Genomic DNA, 21,177 nt, shown 5'->3' with positions numbered 1-21,177 from the left:
AAGGAGAAAGTGAGTCGATCTGCCTGTAATTGCAAAAAATTGTCTTTCCTGAGTCCTTAGCATGTGGAAGCCCAGGATGCCTGGAAGCAGCTTGGGAGGTCTAGTGGTGATTTGGAACTCACCATGGATTAAACAAGCTCTGCCTTGGAAGCGGGAAGTCCTTGGTCACCTCAAGTCCTTCAACTTTGCGCAGTGGCAATATCATAGCCCATGAGGATTAACCGAGGCGTGATTATTGCTAATTGAAAACTTTTCCCAATACCCCAGCATGATGACTTGAAATACAGTCAGCTTTGACAATTTTTGTTGGTCTCTCAGAAAACTTAATCCATTGTATGCAAATGACAGAGTCTTAGCTCCTCCCAGTGTGGAAGAGAAGCCTTGCTTCTGACAGCAACGGGTTGATGTTTGTTTCCTGGAGCAGAAGAAGAGAATGAGGCGATCTGCCTGTAATTGCCAAAAATTATGTCTTAACTGAGCCCTTAGAATGTGGAAGCCCAGGATGCCTGGAAGCAGCGTGGGAGGGCTAGTGGGGATTTGGAACTCCCCAAACAGCAATGGATTGATGTTTGTTGCCTGGAGCAGAAGGAGACAGTGAGGTGATCTGCCTGTAATTGCAAAAAATTACGTCTTTCCTGAGCCTTTAGAACATGGAAGCCCAGGATGCCTGGAAGCAGCTTGTGAGGTCTAGTGGTGATTTGGAACTCACCATGGCTTAAACAAGCTCTGCCTTGGAAGCGGGAAGGCATTGATCACCTCAGTTCCTTCAACTTTGCGCAGTGGCAATTTCGTAACCCATGAGGTTTAACCGGGGCGTGATTATTGCTAATTGAAATATTTTCCTAATACCCTGCCATGATAACTTGAAATACAGTCAGCTTTGGCAATTTTTGCTGGTCTCTCAGGAGACTTAATCCATGGTATGCAAATGACAGTCTTAGCTCTTCCCAGTGTGGAAGAAAAGCCTTGCTTCTCACAGCAATGGGTTGATGTTTGTTTCCTGGAGCAGAATGAGAGAGTGAGGCAATCTGCCTGTAATTGCCAAAAATTATGTGTTTCCTGAGCCCTTAGAATGTGGAAGCCAAGGATGCCTGGTAGCAGCGTGGGAGGGCTAGTTTTGATTTGGAACTCACCATGGCTTAAACAAGCTCTGCCTTGGATGCGGGAAGGCCTTGGTCACCTCAGTTCCTTCAACTTTGCGCAGTGGCAATATCGTAGTTCATGAGGTTTAACCGAGGCGTGATTATTGTTAACCCCTTCCTGACATCAGACATACTATCCCATCTTTGGGACCCGGGCCCCTATGCCCATGGACGGGATAGTACGTCTACCGCGATCAGCGGCGCCCACGCTGATCGCGGCCAGGTGTCAGCTGATTATCACAGCTGACACCCGGCACAATGTGTCAGGGGCGGTCACGTACCGCCCCAGACACATTACCCCCTTGCACACCGCGATCAAACATGATCGCGGTGTACCAGGAGTTAAAGGGAAGCATCGGCAGGGAGGGGGCTCCCTCCGTGCTTCCCTGAGCCCCCCACGGCAGCGCAATGTGCAGCGCTGCTGCCGGGGGCTCCTTTCCTGCAGGCCCCCGAATCCAAGATGGCGACGGGGGCCTGCAGGAAGCTGGCTTCCTCAGTGCCTGCAAAGCGCAGGCATGAGAAAGCCTTGTGCACTGCCTGTGACAGATCGCTGATCTGTCACAGTGATCTGTGATGTGACAGATCAGCGATCTGTCACAGAACAGTGATGTCCCACCTGGGACTATTTAATAAAGTTAAAAAAAATTAAAAAAAAGTGTTAAAATAATTTTAAAAAAATCGCCAAATAAATTAGAAAAAAAAAAAAAATATTCCCCCAAATAAATCCATTTTTTGAAAATAAAAAAAAAACAAACAATAAAAGTACACATATTAGGTATCGCCATGTCCGTAACGACCCGCCCTATAAAACTGTCCCATTAGTTAACCCCTTTAGCGAACCCCTTAAAAATAAAAATAAAAAACGAAGCAAAAAATAATGATTTATTATCATACTGCCAAACAAAAAGTGTAATAACACGCGATCAAAAAGACGCATATAAAAATCCATGGTACCGCTGAAAACGTCATCTTGTCCCGCAAAAAATGAGCCACAACACAGCATCATCAGTGAAAAAATAAAAAAGTTATAGCTCGCAGAATAAAGCGATGCAAAAATAATTATTTTTTATAAAAAATAGTTTTCATTGCATAAAACCGACAAAACATAAAAAGACGACCTAAATGAGGTATCGCTGTAACCGTACTGATCTGAAGAATAAAACCGCTTTATCAATTTTACCGCACGCGGAACGGTGTAAGCGCACCGCCCCCAAAAGAAATTCATGAAACGCTGGTTTTTGTTCATTCTGCATCCCAAAAATCGGAATAAAAAGCGATCAAAAATGTCACGTGCCCGGAAATGGTACCAATAAAAACATCAACTCGTCCCGCAAAAAATAAGACCTCACATGACTCGATGGGTCAAAATACGGAAAAATTATAGCTCTCAATATGTGGTGATGCAAGAACTATTTTTTCAATAGCGTCTTTTAGCGTGCGACAGCCGCCAAACATAAAAACCGCCATAAATAGTAAATTAAACCCCCCGTTATCACCCCCTTAGTTAGGGAAAAATAATAAAATTAAAAAAATGTATTTATTTCCATTTTTCCATTACGGTTAGGGTTAGGGCTAGGGTTAGGGCTAGGGTTAGGGCTAGGGCTGAGATTAGGGTTAGGGGTGTGTTGGGGTTTGGGTTGGAGTTAGAATTGGGGGTTTCCCCTGTTTGGGCACATCAGGGGCTCTCCAAATGCAACATGGTGTCAGATTTCAATTCCAGCCAATTCTGAGTTGAAAAAGTCAAATGGTGCTCCTTCCCTTCCAAGCTCTGACATGCGCCCAAACAGTGTTTTACCCCCACATGTAGGGTATCAGCCTACTCAGGACAAATTGCAAAACAATTTTTGGGACCCAATTTCTCCTGTTACCCTTAGGAAAATAAAAAATTGGGGGCAAAAATATCATTTTTGAGGAAAAAAATGAATTTTTTATTTTCACGTCCGAGCGTTATAAACTTCTGTGAAGCACTTGGGGGTTCAAAGTGCTCACCACACTTCTAGATAAGTTCCGTGGGGGGTCTAGTGTCCAAAATGGGGTCACTTGTGGGAAGTTTCAATAGTTTAGGTACATCAGGGGCTCTCCAAACGCACATGACACCCGCAGACCATTACATCAAAGTCTGCATTCCAAAACGTCACTGCTTCCCTTCCGAGCCCCGACGTGTGTCCATACAGTAGTTTTCTCCCACATATGGGGTGTCAGCGTACTCTTGACAAATTGGACAACAAATTTTGGGGACCAATTTCTCCTGTTACCCTTGGTAAATAAAAAAATTGGGGACTAATTGATCATGTTTGTGGAAAAAATAAGATTTTTTTATTTTCATGCCCGGGCATTATAAACTTCTGTGAAGCCCTTGGGGGTTCAAAGTGCTCACCACACATCTAGATAAGTTCCTTAGGTTGTCTCGTTTCCAAAATGGGGTCATTTGTGGGGGGTTTCCACTGTTTAGGTACATTAGGGGCTCTCCAAAGGCAACATGACACCCGCAGAACATTCCCTCAAAGTCTGCATTCCAAAACGTCACTACTTCCCTTCCGAGCCCCGACGTGTGTCTATACAGTAGTTTTCTCCAACATATGGGGCGTCAGCGTACTCAGAACAAATTGGACAACAACTTTTGGGGTTCAATTTCTCCTGTTACCCTTGGGAAAATAAAAAAATTGGGGACTAATTGATCATGTTTGTGGAAAAAATACGATTTTTTTATTTTCATGCCCGGGCATTATAAACTTCTATGAAGCCCTTTGGGGTTCAAATTGCTCACCTCACATCTAGATAAGTTCCTTAAGGGGTCTAGTTTTCAAAGTGGGGTCATTTGTGGGGGGTTTCCACTGTTTAGGTACATTAGGGGCTCTCCAAAGGCAACATGACACCCGCAGACCATTCCATCAAAGTCTGCATTCCAAAACGTCACTACTTCCCTTCTGAGCCCTGACGTGTGTCCATACAGTAGTTTTCTCCCACATATGGGGTGTCAGCGTACTCAGGACAAATTGGACAACAACTTTTGTGGTTCAATTTCTCCTGTTACCTTTGGGAAAATAAAAAATTGGGGACTAATTGATCATGTGTGTGGAAAAAATACGATTTTTTTATTTTCATGCCCGGGCATAATAAACTTCTGTGAAGCCCTTGGGGGTTCAAAGTGCTCACCTTACATCTAGATAAGTTCCCTAGGGGGTCTAGTTTTCAAAATGGGGTCATTTGTGGGTGGTTTACACTGTTTAGGTACATTAGGGGCTCTCCAAAGGCAACATAACACCCGCAGACCATTCCATCAAAGTCTGCATTCCAAAACGTCACTACTTCCCTTCCGAGCTCCAACGTAGATAAGTTCCTTGGGGGGTCTAGTTTCCAAAATGGTGTCATTTGTGGGGGTTTCCACTGTTTTGGTACATCAGGGGTTTTCCAATCGCGACGTGGTGTCCGATCTCAATTCCAGCCAAAAACGTCAAATGGCGCTGCTTCCCTTCCGAGCTCTGCCATGCGCCCAAATAGTGGTTTACCCCCACATGTGGGGTATCAGCGTACTCAGGACAAATTGCACAATAACTTTTAGGGTCCTGTTACCCTTGGAAAAATAAGAATTGAGGGTGAAACGATCATTTTTGTGGAAAAAATATGATTTTTTAATTGTACGGCTTTATGTTATAAACTTCTGTGAAGCCCTTGGGGGTTCAAAGTTCTCACCACACATCTAAATAAGTTCCTTAGGGGGTCTAGTTTCCAAAATGGTGTCATTTGTGTGGGGTTTCCACTGTTTTGGTACATCAGGGGTTTTCCAATCGCGACATGATGTCCGATCTCAATTCCAGCCAAAAACGTCAAATGGCGCTGCTTCCCTTCCGAGCTCTGCCATGCGCCCAAATAGTGGTTTACCCCCACATGTAAGGTATCAGCATACTCAGGACAAATTGCACAATAACTTTTAGGGTCCTGTTACCCTTGGGAAAATAAAAATTGGGGTGAAAAGATCATTTTTGTGGAAAAAATATGATTTTTTAATTGTACCGCTGTACGTTATAAACTTCTGTAAAGCCCTTGTGGGTTCAAAGTTCTCACCACATATCTAGATAAGTTCCTTGGGGGGTCTAGTTTCCAAAATGGGGTCACTTGTAGGGGGTTTCCACTGTTTAGGTACATCAGGGACTCTCCAAACGTGACATGGCGTCCGATCTGAATTCCAGACAATTTTGCATTGAAAAAGTCAAACGGCGCTCCTTCCATTCTGAGCTCTGCCATGCGCCGAAACAGTCGTTCCCCCCCACATATCAGGTATCAGCATACTCAGGACAAATTGCACAATAACTTTTGCAGTCCAATTTCTCCTGTTACCCTTGGTAAAATAAAAAAAATTGAACCTGAAGTATTTTTTTTTTTTTTTAAAATTTAGATGTTCATTGTTTTTTAAATATTCAAAAAAATTCCTGTGACGCACCTAAAGGGTTAATAAACTTCTTGAATGTGGTTTTGAGCACCTTAAGGGGTGCAGTTTTTAGAATGGTGTCACTTTTGGGTATTTTCTATCATATAGACCCCTCAAAGTGGCTTCAAATGTGATGTGGTCCGTAAAAATAAAATGGTGTTGCAAAAATGAGAAATCGCTGGTCAATTTTTAACCCTTATAACTTCCTAACAAAAAAAATTTGGTTACAAAATTGTGCTGATGTAAACATGTGGGAAATGTTAGTTATCAAGTTTTTTGGTTGCCATATCTCTGTGATTTAAGGGCATAAAAATTCAAAGTTGGAAAATTGCGAAATTTTCAAAATTTTTGCCAAATTTCCGTTTTTCTCACAAATAAACGCAAGTTATTTGAATGAAATTTGACCACTAACATGAAGTACGATATGTCACGAGAAAACAATGTCAGAATCACTGGGATCCATGGAAGCTTTCCAGAGTTATGACCTCATAAAGGTACAGTGGTCAGAATTGTAAAAATTGGCCCGGTCATGAGCGTGCAAACCACCCTTGGGGGTGAAGGGGTTAATTGAAAATTTTTCCCAATACTCCGCCATGATGACTTGAAATACAGTCAGCTTTGGCAATTTTTGTTCGTCTCTCAGGAGACTCAATCCATGGTATGCAAATGACAGAGCCTTAGCTCCTCCCAGTGTGGAAGAGAAGGCTTGCTTCCTCCAGCAATGGATTGATGTTTGTTACCTGGAGCAGAAGAAGAGAGTGAGGCGATCTGCCTGTAATTGCCAAAAATTATGTCTTTCCTGAGCCCTTAGAATGTGGAAGCCCAGGATGCCTGGAAGCAGCGTGGGAGGGCTAGTGGTGATTTGGAACTCACCATGGCTTAACCCCTTCCCCTCCAAGGGTGGTTTGCACATTCATGACCGGACCAATTTTTACAATTCTGACCACTGTCCCTTTATGAGGTCATAACTCTGGAATGTTTCCATGGATCCTGGTGATTCTGACAATGTTTTCTCATAACATATTATACTTCAGTGGTAAAATTTCATTCAAATAACTTGCGTTTATTTGTGAAAAAAATGGAAATTTGGCGAAAATGTTGAAAATTTCGCAATTTTCCAACTTTGAATTTTTATGCCCTTAAATCACAGAGATACAGCACAAAAAAAACTTGATAAGTAACATTTCCCACATGTTTACTTTACATCAGCACAATTTTGGAACCAAATTTTTTTTTTGTTAGGAAGTTATAAGGGTTAAAAATTGACCAGCGATTTCTCATTTTTGCAACACCATTTTGTTTTTACGGACCACATCACATTTGAAGCCACTTTGAGGGGTCTATATGATAGAAAATACCCAAAAGTGACACCATTCTAAAAACTGCACCCCTTATGGTGCTCAAAACCACATTCAAGAAGTATATTAACCCTTTAGGTGCGTCACAGGAATTTTTTGAATATTTAAAAGAAAAATGATCTAACTTTTTTTCACAAAAAAAATACTTCAGGTTCAATTTTTTTTATTTTACCAAGGGTAAAAGGAGAAGTTGGACTGGAAAAGTTATTGTGCAATTTGTCCTGAGTACGATGATACCTGATATGTGGGGGGAACCACTGTTTCAGCGCATGGCAGAGCTAAGAAGGGAAGGAGCGCCATTTGACTTTTTCAATGCAAAATTAGCTGGAATTCAGATCGGACGCCATGTCACATTCGGAGAGCCCCTGATGGACCTAAATTGTTAGGCGTCGGATTTCCGGCGCTGCACAGCGGGAATCCCAAGCCTTGCCTCCGACGGTCTCCCATTCCTCCCCAGCCGCAGAGGAGCTTGCTCATCAAACTCATCGGTCCCGGTGCTCTGTCCAGACCAGCTCCGTGGGTTTGCTTGCTGTTGCCACCCCTGGTTCAGCTTTGGCAATGCATGCTGCTCAGCAGCAAGATCCTCCAGGGACTAAGTCCTCATATCGGGCCACTGAGCATGCCTGTGGAGTGATCTCCCATTGGAGATCAAAGGTCATGTGCTCAGGTCCTGCTCGTGTTCGGATTGGCCCATCCGAGAAGCAAGGAGGATCACGGACACCTGCGGCTATAAAAGGTTCGCATGGCCGCTTGGCCATGCGCTAAGATAGACTCAAATAGTTTCGTGTGTATGATGATGGATGCATGTATCTGGTGTCTGACTCATTATGAAACCCCTACCCTTTGATACGTCTGTTGTTAGGGTTTAGGGACTGAGTCAGCGCCTGCTAGTGGCTAGCCTGTAGGCCACAGTGCATACCGGCCGTCTGCACACTTGCACACGCCATTTATTTGATCCCTGTTGGTATCGCAGTCGCGGTGCCGGGCGCTAGCGGTCTAGAGGGACTTCAGTCCTGCTGTCTAAGGGCTGAGTTCTGTGACGTTACGCTAGCGCTTACCCTGCCGAGCTCTGTGAGCGAAAACAGGCTACGGCATCAATTATTTGCGGTAATGCGGCTCTAAGTCATAAGAGTTCGCCTCGGTACACCTTGGGTGAGGTTAACCCCGTGTGTGCCGTTATTTCACCGCCATATCGCGTCCACCATTACCGAGCAGCAGTTAACACCTCTGCACGGTGGACCTCGGGCTGCGAACGCACCTAAACACCATCTTATTATTTGGTGTGTTCCGCCAGCCCTTAACATTATCTTAGCGTCAGGGTCTGGACGATAATGGCGGATGAACAACGACTGCATAGGTACATCCAGCAGCTGGAGGGTAGGTTGGCAGCGCTAGAGCGTTCCACCTCAGCTGCGGATGTTACCTCGGTCGCCGTTCAGGCAGCTACAGAGGCTGTCGCTCGTGTCTCCACGGCCAGTCCTGCCCCGACCTTGTCCCGCCTCCCGCTGCCCGAGAAGTTCTCAGGGGATAGTGCTTCGTGTAGGGGTTTCGTGAGTCAGTGCTCCATTCACCTAGAGCTGCTAGCTACACGATTTCCCTCTGAGCGGGCCAAGGTGGGATTTATCATCTCCCTCCTGTCGGGCAGGGCCTTGGAATGGGCCACTCCACTGTGGGAGCGTGGGGATCCCCTGGTACAGAGTGCCACCCACTTCTTGGTCGCTCTGAAACAGGTGTTCCTGGGACCTCAGGTCACACGATACGGCACTCCAGTTGCTGGCGCTAACCCAGGGTTCGTCTTTGGTCAGCCAGTATGCCATCCTATTCAGAACTCTGGCCTCTGAGCTGGAGTGGCCAGATAAGGTGCTCATACCCATATTCTGGAGAGGCCTGGCTGATCATGTCAAGGACGACCTGGCCACCAGGGAGGTGCCCATCACCCTAGAGGAGCTCATTACAGTCTCCACCCGGATTGACGTTCGCTTCACTGAGCGAGGGTTGGAGCGCTCCAGGTCCCGCCAACGCTATAAGTTGGCTCCAAATTTTGCCAGACCGCTGGAACCCCTCGGCCCACCGCCTGAGCCTCCAGAGGCCATGGAGGTGTCCCGCACAGGGTCCAGGGCCCGGTCCGTGCGGGTACCCCCAGTCTGCTTCCGTTGTCGGCAGACTGGGCACCACGCTAACCAGTGCCCACAGCGGCCGGGAAACGCCCCCGTCTAGTGGTTATCGGAGGGGGCCTACTAGACACAGCTAATTTCTCCTCCAAGCTCCTGTTTAAAGGGGCGTTAGAGTTTGAGTCTTCCACTCTCATCTTCCCTGGTGGTCTAGTGGTTAGGATTCGGCGCTCTCACCGCCGCGGCCCGGGTTCTATTCCCGGTCAGGGAATATGGATTTTTTTTTATTTTTTACTAGTTTCAAATGTATTTTTTTGAGGTGAATTATGGTATAAAATGGGAAAAGTGCCATCTGCTGCTACAGTCGGGGTTCCTTACAAATGAAAACATGGCGCTTGACGCACAAAGATACGATAAGTCTCTGTCAACGCCCGATTCATCGTTTTTTGGTGAGTTTTTTAGTGTTTTACGGCTTTTCCGTCTTCGCCTTTTTTAATTCTCTTTTATATGTGTTCGTCTTTCATATTCGGACGGGGTTTGAGGTTTCCAGATGGTTTCCCATTTTGCTGTAAATGTTCCTCAGCCTTCTGCCTCCCTTACTGATTTGACGCTGTTTTTTGTGGCATAATAATATTGTGAAATGTGAATTTTTTTACCTTAAACAAAAAAAGGTTGAAGGCAATAATAAAGAGCATTTTTTGGACTTTTTGCAAAATTCATGAAGCCCGAGCGCCATTTTGAAAAATTTGGAGGAAAGAAAAACCCCAGGCTATAAATGCAAGACAAGAAAAGTGGCTTAAAGGGGTTGTCCAGGCTCGGGGTTCACTGCAGTCGCTCTATGTGACCTGGGAGTTGTCACAAGTGTCAGGATTAGGGCCGGGAGCCAGGAATCGAGTGACGCACGTCTAGTCGTCATGTGACTGGAAGTATCCACATCACACACCTGCTGTCACATGCGGCCCCGGCCCTTAGTGATGGGCATCTGGCTCTTTTTGGTGATCTGGCTCACTCGGCTCTGCTCACCAAAAAGAGCCGGCTCTTCTTGCAAAAAGTGCAACTTTCCCTACTTTTATCACTCCAATCTCTCAACTATAAAGCCTGGGCCTCAGTATACAGCTGTACAGGGGTCTAGTGAAGGCTTTTTAGCCATTTTCTCAGAGTGTAAGCTCCTGGGATCAGGCCCTCACTCCTGCCTGTATTGCTGATTTGTGTTCTCTAATATCTGATATTTGTCCATGTGGTTTCTACATTAGTCAGTGCTGTGACATCTGCCGGCACTGATTATTCTAAGGCCATGTGCACACGCTGCAGATCCACAAGTGATTTACAGTATAATGTTATTCTATGGGAGAAAAACCGCTGTGCACATGCTGCGGAAAAATCCAAGTGGAAACGCAGCAGTTTATTTTCCACAGCATGTCAATACTTTGTGCGGATTCCGCAGCGTTTTTACACCCATTCCATTATAGGAATCCGAAGGTGTAAAAACGCAGGCCAAATCCGCACAAAATCTGCAATAAATCCGCATAAAAACCGCACGGATATAGACCTGCGGATTCTGCCAAGAGATGATGATTCCGCACAGAAAATTCCACACAGCAATTCGCAACATGTGCACATACCCTTATAAGTAAATCCTTGGAGACATGTTCCAGGTTCTTACAGAGTAACTCTGATATCTGCACCATACATGGCACCCCTTACCTACCAATTCTGGCATGCATGGCCCCCTCATCCCCCAATCCTGGTATGCCTGGTCCCCTCACCCCCCAATCCTGGTATGTATGGTCCCCTCACCCCCCAATCCTGGTATGTATGGTCCCCTCACCCCCCAATCCTGGTATGCATGGTCCTCTCACCCCCCAATCCTGGTATGCATGGTCTCCCCTCATCCCTATCGTAGGATGTATGGTCCCCTCATCCCCAATCCTTGCATACATGGCAACCCTTACCTACCAATTCTGGTATGCATGGTACCCCTCACCCCCCAATCCTGGTATGCCTGGTCCCCTCACCCACCAATCCTGGTATGTATGGTCCCCTCACCCCCCAATCCTGGTATGCCTGGTCCCCTCACCCACCAATCCTGGTATGTATGGTCCCCTCACCCCCCAATCCTGGTATGCATGGTCCCCTCACCCCCCAATCCTGGTATGCCTGGTCCCCTCACACCCCAATCCTGGTATGCATGGTCTCCCCTCATCCCTATCGTAGGATGTATGGGCCCCTCATCCCCAATCCTTGTATACATGGAACCCCTTACCTACCAATTCTGGTATGCATGGTACCCCTCACCCCCCTATCCTGGTATGCATGGTACCCCTCATCTCCCAATCCTGGTATGCATGGCCCCCCTGTCATCCCTATTCTGGTATATATGGTCCCTTCATCCCCCCATCCTGGTATGCATGGCACCAAATTCCTCATCCTGGAATGCATGGCCCCCTCTCCCCCCAATCCTGGTATGCATGGTCCTCTCACCCCTAATCCAGGTATGCATGGTCTCCTCACCCCCTATCCTGGTATCCATGGTCCTCACCCCCCTATCCTGGTATGCATGGTCCTCTCACCCCCCAGTCCTGGTATGCATGGTCCTCTCACCCCCCTATCCTGGTATGCATGGTCCTCTCACCCCTCAATCCTGGTATGCATGGTCCTCTCACCCCCCTATACTGGTATGCATGGTCCCCTCACCTCCCTTTTGTGGTATGCAAGGTCCCCTCACTCCCCTTTCGTGGTATGCATGGTCCCCTCACCCCCCTTTCCTGATATGCATGGTCCCCTCACCCCCAATCCTGGAATGCATGGTCCCCTCACCTGTTATGAATGGGTCACCGAGGAGGAAAATAAGACCAAGCCAAGTCACAGAAAACCAGAGAGGTTGGTAAGTACGCGGATTGCAAACCCCTGATCCTAACCACACAACTAACAGCAGCTGTGGAGCATACCTACGATGATTCTAGATGCCTCGTCACAGCCGGAGGACTAAATAAGCCTAAAGCAAGAAAAGGGGAAATCTAAAACTGCCCCAGAGCAGACCCCAAAGGAATAGACAGCCCCCACACATGTATTGACGGTGCGACAAGATGAAAACACGAACACAGGAAAATAGGCTGAGCAAATCATGGGGCCCACACTAGCTAGAAAGGACAGGAAAGGAAAGATACTGTCTGCATTCACGCCAAAAAACCCTGCAAAAATGTACAACACTTCTGATAGCAAAAAATACCCTGAAGTCACTAGACTTCTCCCACTATAATAGCACTCTGGCATATTCTGAGAACAGAGCAAAAAGAGGCCAATCTAATAAGGGACAAAAAGCAAACTTGCACATACAGTGACATAAGAGTGGAAATTCAGCACAGCCCCAGCCGGGGCTGGCTGACCACACAGAAAACTGAATAGACCAAACCAAATCAACTGTGAACATTAGAAAAGATAACTTAGCTTGAGAAGGCAGGAACTGAGCTGGAAATTAAGACCTCAGGAGGCAGGAAAAAAATCACCAGCATGGGAATAGGGAGTCGGCTGTTTAAATCGAGTCTGAGACTCCAGATGTCCACTCCTCTTCCTTATTATCAGGTGGCAGATCTCTGTTAATTAGATCAGCTTCACTACCTCCTGCCACCACCAGAGGGAGCCCGTAAAGAGGCCTCACAACTCCTCTGTCAGCACAACCAGCTCCCTCACCAGAAACCAGAGGCAGACCAGAAAATGAGTTCACAACAGTACCCCCCCTTGAGGAGGGGTCACCGAACCCTCATCCACGCCACCAGGCCGATCAGGATGGGCCTGGTAAAAAGCACAAACCAATCTATTGGCATGAATATCAGAGGCAGAGACCCAAGAATTATTCTCCTGGCCATAACCCTTCCATTTGACCAAATACTGGAGTCTCCATCTAGCCAAACGAGAATCCAATATTTTCTCTACCTCATATTCCACATTGCCTTAAACCAATACAGGGTCAGGAGGCGCCGCCACATTAACTACTGGCTCAACAAACCTCTTCAACAGAGATTTGTGAAATACGTTATAGATCTTAAACGTAACTGGAAGAGCCAATCGAAAAGAAACAGGATTAAGAATCTCCAAGATCTTATAAGGTCCAATAAATCTTGGCTTGAACTTTGGAGACGCAACCTTCATTGGAATATTCTTAGACGACAACCAAACCATATCACCCACTTTAAACCGGGGTCCAATGGTCCTATGCCGGTTGGAAAAACGCTGGGCCTTTTCCTGAGAGAGTGACAACTTATCCACCACTTGTCCCAAATCTGCTGCATTCTCTCTACCACAGTGTCCACACCTGGGCAGGCTGAGGGTATGTGCACACGCTGCGGATTGTAGTGCGGATTTGGCAGCACAGATTTTGTAAAATTCGCAGGTAAATCTGCAGGTCAAAAGACCTGCAGTTTTACCTGCGGATTGCTCTGCGGCTTTGCCCTTCGGTTTTTCATCTCCACAATGGAGGAGATGGCAAACTGCAGCGGAATCCGCAGAAAAAATTGATGTCAATTCTTTCTGCGGTTTCAAAACCGCAGAAAAACTGCACGGAAAAATCTGCACCGTCTGCACTGCGGTTTTTTATTCCCATAGGGAATAATGGTACTGTACACCGCAGCAAAAACTGCTGCGGACCCGCAGCGGCCAAAACCGCTGCGGAACCGCAGCAGAATCCGCAGAGTGTGCACACACCCTGAAGATTCCACTTGCCCTGAAGAAAATCGAGGATGAAACCCAAAGTTAAAGAAAAAGGGCAACATCAAAGTGGCAGAACTAGCTCTACTGTTTAGCGCGAATTCGGCCAAGGGCAAAAATGAGACCCAGTCATCCTGATAAGCAGATAAAAAACATCTTAAATAGGACTCCAAAGTCTGCCCATTGGTCTGAGGATGAAATGCAGTGGAGAAAGATAACTGAATTTCAAGATTGGAACAAAAGGCTTTCCAGAATCTGGAAACAAACTGGACTCCTCTCTCCGACACAATGTTCTTAGGAATCCCATGCAACCGAACCACCTGTTGTAAAAACAAGGGCACCAACTCTGAGGAAGATGGCAACTTTGGGAGTGGTACAAGATGGACCATCTTAGAAAATCTATCACAAATCACCCAGATAACAGTCATTCTCTGAGAGACAGGAATATCAGAAATAAAATCCAGCACCTAAGGGTGAAGAGGATGGTCTAATATGACCCTTTCTAATCACTCCTTAATATAGGATCGCATAGCATCATGTCCGGGTACTGATAAGTTGAAATGCCGACCCTTGGGAAATTTACACCCAGGCATCAACTCAATTGCACAGTCATAACTCCTATGAGGAGGCAAAGACGCAGACTTACTCTCACTAAATACTTCAGAAAACTCAGCCAAATAATCAGGAATATCATGAGACTGAGGAGAGGTGGAGAAAACAGGAGTGTCCCTAAGAACACACTGACAACCCCAACTCACCACAGACACAGATTTCCAATCCAAAGCAGGATTATGAGTTTTCAACCAGGGGAACCCCAGAACAATAGTATCATGCAAATTGTGCAGCACCAAAAATTTTCAATTTTCTTGGTGGTCTGGGGCAACTCGCATTATCACCTGGGTCCAAAACTGAGGTTTATTCTCCACCAAAGGAGTAGCATCAATACCCCTCAAAGGAATAGGCGTCTGCAGAGGTATCATAGGAAAACCACAATGCTTAGCAAAGTCCAAATCCATCAGATTCAAAGCTGCTCCTGAATCTATAAAAGCCTTAGCGGAAAATGTGGATAAGGAGCAGATCAGAGTAATTGCCAAAAGAAACTTAGGTTGTACACTGCTCACAGCAATTGTGTGTGCAAAACTTTTCTCTTGTTTAGGGCAGACAGAAATAGTATGAGAGGCGTCTCCACAGAAAAAACACAGCTTAGTACGCCTTCTAAACTCCTGACATTGCGCCCTAGACAAAACCCTATCACATTGCATAGGTTCAAATGTTTGTTCAAAAGATGGCAATGCCTCTCGTGTAGTTTTACGTTCACGTAAACGCCAATCAACTTGAGTGGCTAATGACATAGAATCATCAAGACCAGAGGCAACAGGAAATCCCAATATCATATCTTTTACGGTCTCTTATAAACCCTTCCGAAAGAGAGCTGCCAATGCACCATCATTCCATGTAGTAAGGACCGCCCACTTTCGGAATTTTTGACAATATAACTCTGCAGAATCCTGACCCTGGTTCAATGCCAATAGGGTTTTCTCAGCTTGATCAATAGCATTAGGTTCATCATACAACAACCCCAAGGCTTGAAAAAATGCATCCACATTAGTCAGAACAGGATTTTCAGGTGTCAGAGAAAACGCCCAATCCTGGGGATCGCCGCGCAGCAAGGAGATGACAATTTTAACCTGCTGCACAGAGCTCCACGATGAGTTAGGCTTCAAGGCAAGAAATAATTTACAATTATTCATAAAATTCAAAAATGTTGACCGATCCCCAGAAAACACATCAGGAGTAGGGATCTTTGGTTCAACAGAATGTGACTGAGCGAGATAGGCGGAAATTCCCTGCACTTCAGCAGCGAGCTGCTCCACACGATCAGACAATTGCTTAATCTCCATTAGAGAAAAAAATCCTCTTACGGCCCCAGAAAAAAGAGGAAAAAATACATAAAAAAAAATTCTGACACTTTTTTCTTTTTTAACAATTCTTTCCTGCTTTTGAGTACCCTAGAATCTGCGGTATGGCTGGTGATTCTGTTATGAATGGGTCACCGAGGAGGAAAACAAGACCAAGCCAAGTCACAGAAAACCAGAGAGGTTGGTAACTACGTGGATTGCAGACCCCTGATCCTAACCACACAACTAACGTCAGCCGTGGAGCGTACATACGATGATTCTAGACGCCTCGTCCCAGCCGGAGGACTAAATAAGCCTAAAGCAAGAAAAGGGGAAATCTAAAACTGCCCCAGAGCAGACCCCAAAGGAATAGACAGCCCCCACACATGTATTGATGGTGAGACAAGATGAAAACACGAACACAGGTAGGAAAATAGGCTAAGCAAACAATGGGGCCCACACTAGCTAGAAAGGACAGGAAAGGAAAGATACTGTCTGCATTCACGCCAAAAAACCCTGCAAAAATGTCCAACACTTCTGATAGCAAAAAATGCCCTGAAGTCACAAGACTTCTCCCACTATATCAGCACTCTGGCATATTCTGAGAACAGAGCAAAAAGAGGCCAATCTAATAAGGGACAAAAAGCAAACTGGCACATACAGTGACATAAGAGTGGAAATTCAGCACAGCCCCAGCTGGGGCTGGCTGACCACACAAAAAACTGAATAGACCAAACCAAATCAAATGTGAACATTAGCAAAGATAACTTAGCTTGAGAAGGCAGGAACTGAGCTGGAAACTAAGACCTCAGGAGGCGGGAAAAAATCACCAGCATGGGAATAGGGAGTCAGCTGTCTAAATCCAGTCTGAGACTCCAGATGTCAACTCCTCTTCCTCATTATCAGGTGGCAGGTCTCTGTTAATTAGATCAGCTTCACTACCTCCTGCCACCACCAGAGGGAGCCCGGAAAGAGACCTCACAACTCATCTGTCAGCACAACCAGCTCCCTCACCAGAAACAAGAGGCAGACCAGAAAATGAGTTCACAACACTCACCCCCCTTTTCTGGTATGCATGGTCCCTTCACCCCCCTATCCTGGAATGCACGGTCCCCTCACCCCCTATCCTCGAATGCATGGCCCCCTCACCCCCTATCCTGGAATGCATGGTCCCCTCCCCACCCTTTCCTGGTATGCATGGTCCTCTCACGCCTAATCCTGGTATGCATGGTCCTCTCACCCCACTATCCTGGTATCCATGCTACCCCTCACCCCCCAATCCTGGTATGCATGGTCCTCTAACCCCCTATCCAGGTATGCATGGCGCCACAACTCGCCCTCTCCTGACTTCACGGCGAATACCTGATCGGTAATCTTTTGTGCCGTGATGTGAGGAGAGGGCGGGTTGTTGGGCCGGAATTGGCACCTGTGCATTCCTCTCTTTCTGGCACCATTTTCTTGAAGACACACTGCAGTGTGTCTTCCACAAAATGGCGCCGGAAAGCACGGAATGCGCAGGCGCCGATTCTGGCCCAACAACCCGCCCTCTCCTATCATCACCTCCAGATGCAAGACCCCGCGGCAACACCGAATCGGTAAGGTGTTGTGCCGGAGATCACGGTATGCGTTCAGTGCTTACGCATACCATGATCTCCTTGGGGGAGTGCGTCTACCGTGATCTCGTGGGGGGTGTGTCACTCTGGAGCCAGACTGCGCAGGTGCGTCACACTTGCGTAGTCTATAAAGGCTACAGAGTGATGCTTAGAGCGTTATTTTATACATATTTATATTATTACTTTCCCACTGTAAAGCAGCAGGAACTACAGAAAATAATGAGAGGGATAAGATGGCTGTTAATGACTCAGTGCCTCTGCTCATCCTGCAGCTGCCGGACATCCACTGTTGTGTCAGACACAGTAACAGTCTCTGTGACTGCACATTGTGATCTGTCACAGATCATGTGTTCACTCACTATACTGAGAAGCCAATCACAGTACAGCTATGTGTTCATGTGGGAGGAGCCCAGTCGCAAGTCAAAGCCTTGCCAGTCACTCCCCACTAGTACACACTGCTGTAAGTCTCCTCCCCAGCTCCTCCCAGCTCCTCCCAGCCAGGCAGGAAGAAGCTACGAAAACGGCAGGGGGGAAAAAAAAATTTGGCTCAGCTCCCAGTGGTGAGCCGACTCCATGAAAGAGCCGACTCTTTGTCTCGGTTCGTTCACGAACGACACATCACTACCGGCCTTAGAGAATCCTGACAGCTAGCACACGGTGTACATGGTGAGGACTCACAAGTAGAGTTGAGCGAAATGGGTCGAAAAATTTCAAAAGTCGCCCACTTTTGGCAAAGTTGGGTTTCATGAAACGAAACCCGACCCTAGGATGAGGTCGGCCACGAGGTCGGCGACTTACGCGCCAAGGTCGCGTTTCAAAAGTTTGTTTTGCGCTCTTTTTCAGCCAATCAGGATCCACGGACACTGTGGGCAACGTGATGACATAGGCAGGGGTCACCACCATCTTTCAGAAGGGCATGCAAGTGATTGGCTTGCTTTGGTGGGCGTCACAGGGGTTTTAAAAGGGCGTGCACGCCGACCGCCATCTTACTTCTGCCGATCTTAGCATAGGGAGAGGTTGCTGATTCTGTAGGGAGAGCGTTAGGCAGGGAAGAAGAAAAAAAAACTGCTTCTGCTGCTAGCGATTTTGCCTGTACAACACACCAGTCACTGTGTGTGCAGTGCAAGTGGAGGCTATATTGTGGTGGATCAGCAGTGTTGGTTGTTAGGCTGCCTTCTAAGGCTTCCTGACAGCGGCATTGCTGTTTCCCCACTGCTCTGCAAACTGCTTTTTTAAAAGCAATCCCAATTTTTTTTTTTGTCCTGCTGAGGTACTGAGCGTGCATTTTTTCACACCATACAGCGGGGTACGCTCCTCACACAGTACCGTGTAACGGCTGTTATCACAGCCTCAGTGAAGCTATCTGTGTGTCACTGTGGAAGGATAAGTGGAGGACTTGTTCCGTTCTTACGAGCCTACACTCTAGGGAGATTCCTATTCTGCCCAATTCTACATACACCTTGTAGTTTGTGATACACTAGCCAATTTCTGCCTGTGACATAGCGCTCTGATATTCAGTGGGCCTCACACAATCCATAAGTGTCCAGTGTCCACAAGTGTCTGCAGAAATTCAAAATCTCCCTTATCCTGTAGTCACTTTTTTCACACCTGTGCCATCGAGCCTGTGACATAGCGCTCTGACATTCAGTGGGCCTCACACAATCCAAGTGTCCAGTGTCCACAAGTGTCTGCAGAAATTCAAAATCTTCCTTATCCTGTAGTCACTTTTTTCACACCTGTGCCATCGAGCCTGTGACATAGCGCTCTGATATTCAGTGGGCCTCACACAATCCAAGTGTCCAGTGTCCACAAGTGTCTGCAGAAATTCAAAATCTCCCTTATCCTGTAGTCACTTTTTTCACACCTGTGCCATCGAGCCTGTGACACAGCACTCTGATATTCAGTGGGCCTCACACAATCCAAAAGTGTCCAGTGTCCACAAGTGTCTGCAGAAATTCAAAATCTCCCTTATCCTGTAGTCACTTTTTTCACACCTGTGCCATCGAGCCTGTGACATAGCGCTCTGATATTCAGTGGGCCTCACACAATCCATAAGTGTCCAGTGTCCACAAGTGTCTGCAGAAATTCAAAATCTCCCTTATCCTGTAGTCACTTTTTTCACACCTGTGCCATCGAGCCTGTGACATAGCGCTCTGATATTCAGTGGGCCTCACACAATCCAAGTGTCCAGTGTCCACAAGTGTCTGCAGAAATTCAAAATCTCCCTTATCCTGTAGTCACTTTTTTCACACCTGTGCCATCGAGCCTGTGACACAGCACTCTGATATTCAGTGGGCCTCACACAATCCAAAAGTGTCCAGTGTCCACAAGTGTCTGCAGAAATTCAAAATCTCCCTTATCCTGTAGTCACTTTTTTCACACCTGTGCCATCGAGCCTGTGACACAGCACTCTGATATTCAGTGGGCCTCACACAATCCAAAAGTGTCCAGTGTCCACAAGTGTCTGCAGAAATTCAAAATCTCCCTTATCCTGTAGTCACTTTTTTCACACCTGTGCCATCGAGCCTGTGACATAGCGCTCTGATATTCAGTGGGCCTCACACAATCCAAGTCTCCAGTGTCCACAAGTGTCTGCAGAAATTCAAAATCTCCCTTATCCTGTAGTCACTTTTTTCACACCTGTGCCATCGAGCCTGTGACATAGCGCTCTGATATTCAGTGGGCCTCACACAATCCAAGTGTCCAGTGTCCACAAGTGTCTGCAGAAATTCAAAATCTCCCTTATCCTGTAGTCACTTTTTTCACACCTGTGCCATCGAGCCTGTGACATAGCGCTCTGATATTCAGTGGGCCTCACACAATCCAAGTGTCCAGTGTCCACAAGTGTCTGCAGAAATTCAAAATCTCCCTTATCCTGTAATCACTTTTTTCACACCTGTGCCATCGAGCCTGTGACATAGCGCTCTGATATTCAGTGGGCCTCACACAATCCAAAAGTGTCCAGTGTCCACAATTGTCTGCAGAAATTCAAAATCTCCCTTATCCTGTAGTCACTTTTTTCACACCTGTGCCATCGAGCCTGTGACATAGCGCTCTGATATTCAGTGGGCCTCACACAATCCAAGTGTCCAGTGTCCACAAGTGTCTGCAGAAATTCAAAATCTCCCTTATCCTGTAGTCACTTTTTTCACACCTGTGCCATCGAGCCTGTGACATAGCGCTCTGATATTCAGTGGGCCTCACACAATCCATAAGTGTCCAGTGTCCACAAGTGTGTGCAGAATTTCAAAATCTCCCCTGTCCTATAGACACCTTGTACCTTGTTTTACATTACTATATAGTTTGTTGGATTTTGTCTACATTTCTACCAAAAATGAGGAAGGCTGGTGGAAGAGGCCGTGGAATTGGGCGGGGGTTGGCAGCTGGTAATGATGGTGTTGGTGGTGGATCTGATGGTAGTGGCAAAAGCAAAATAGGACCGAATGCAGGAGGTGTTGAGCCTGGGTCATCGTCTGGCTCCATAAGGCTTCGAAGGCTTAGTTTTCTAGGAGTTGGCAAACCGCTTTTAAAGCCAGAGCATCAGGAAAAAGTTTTGTCTTACATTGCTGACTCAGCCTCCAGCTCTATCGCCTCCTCTTCTGAAGTTGTAAAAAGTAAAAGCACTGAGTCGTCATTGGAGGCTCATGTTCATGAACCACACCTTTCCTTGTGTCCTTCACCCCAACCAAGATTGAAGGATGACGCAGGCCATACTACTGATTACTCCATGGAGCTGTTTTCACATGCCATGCCTGGATTATCAAGTGAAATGGTGAATTACCCAGGCCAAGATGAATCTGACATGGAGTGCACTGATGCACAGCCGCTGATAGATGATTCTGCTGGTACATTCACTCAGAGCACTACATTGTCCTCGCAGTGTACAGAGCCAGATTCTGACCCTGATGAGACTCAGGTGCCC

The 21,177-nt window shown here is 46.6% G+C and overlaps 3 non-coding genes and 1 pseudogene across 3 annotated transcripts; all 4 read left to right on the top strand.

The window, feature by feature from the left end:
- Positions 1–181: 181 nt before the first annotated feature.
- Positions 182–321, top strand: LOC141062467 (U4 spliceosomal RNA). Its single transcript, XR_012224231.1, has one exon. It is a non-coding gene; the product is annotated as a U4 spliceosomal RNA (small nuclear RNA).
- Positions 322–768: 447 nt separating this feature from the next.
- Positions 769–909, top strand: LOC141062649 (U4 spliceosomal RNA). The gene has a single exon (XR_012224396.1). It is a non-coding gene; the product is annotated as a U4 spliceosomal RNA (small nuclear RNA).
- Positions 910–1,192: 283 nt separating this feature from the next.
- On the top strand, positions 1,193–1,253 carry LOC141062788 (U4 spliceosomal RNA; annotated as a pseudogene).
- Positions 1,254–9,239: 7,986 nt separating this feature from the next.
- TRNAE-CUC (transfer RNA glutamic acid (anticodon CUC)) lies at positions 9,240–9,311 on the top strand. Its single transcript has one exon. It is a non-coding gene; the product is annotated as a tRNA-Glu (tRNA).
- Positions 9,312–21,177: the final 11,866 nt, after the last annotated feature.

The sequence above is a fragment of the Dendrobates tinctorius genome, unplaced genomic scaffold (genome assembly GCF_039654945.1).
Source record: "Dendrobates tinctorius isolate UK_male_01 unplaced genomic scaffold, ASM3965494v1 ptg000245l, whole genome shotgun sequence".
NCBI lineage: Eukaryota > Metazoa > Chordata > Amphibia > Anura > Dendrobatidae > Dendrobates > Dendrobates tinctorius.
Note: the sequence above shows the minus strand (reverse complement) of the source record. Positions and strands in the feature narration are given on the sequence as shown.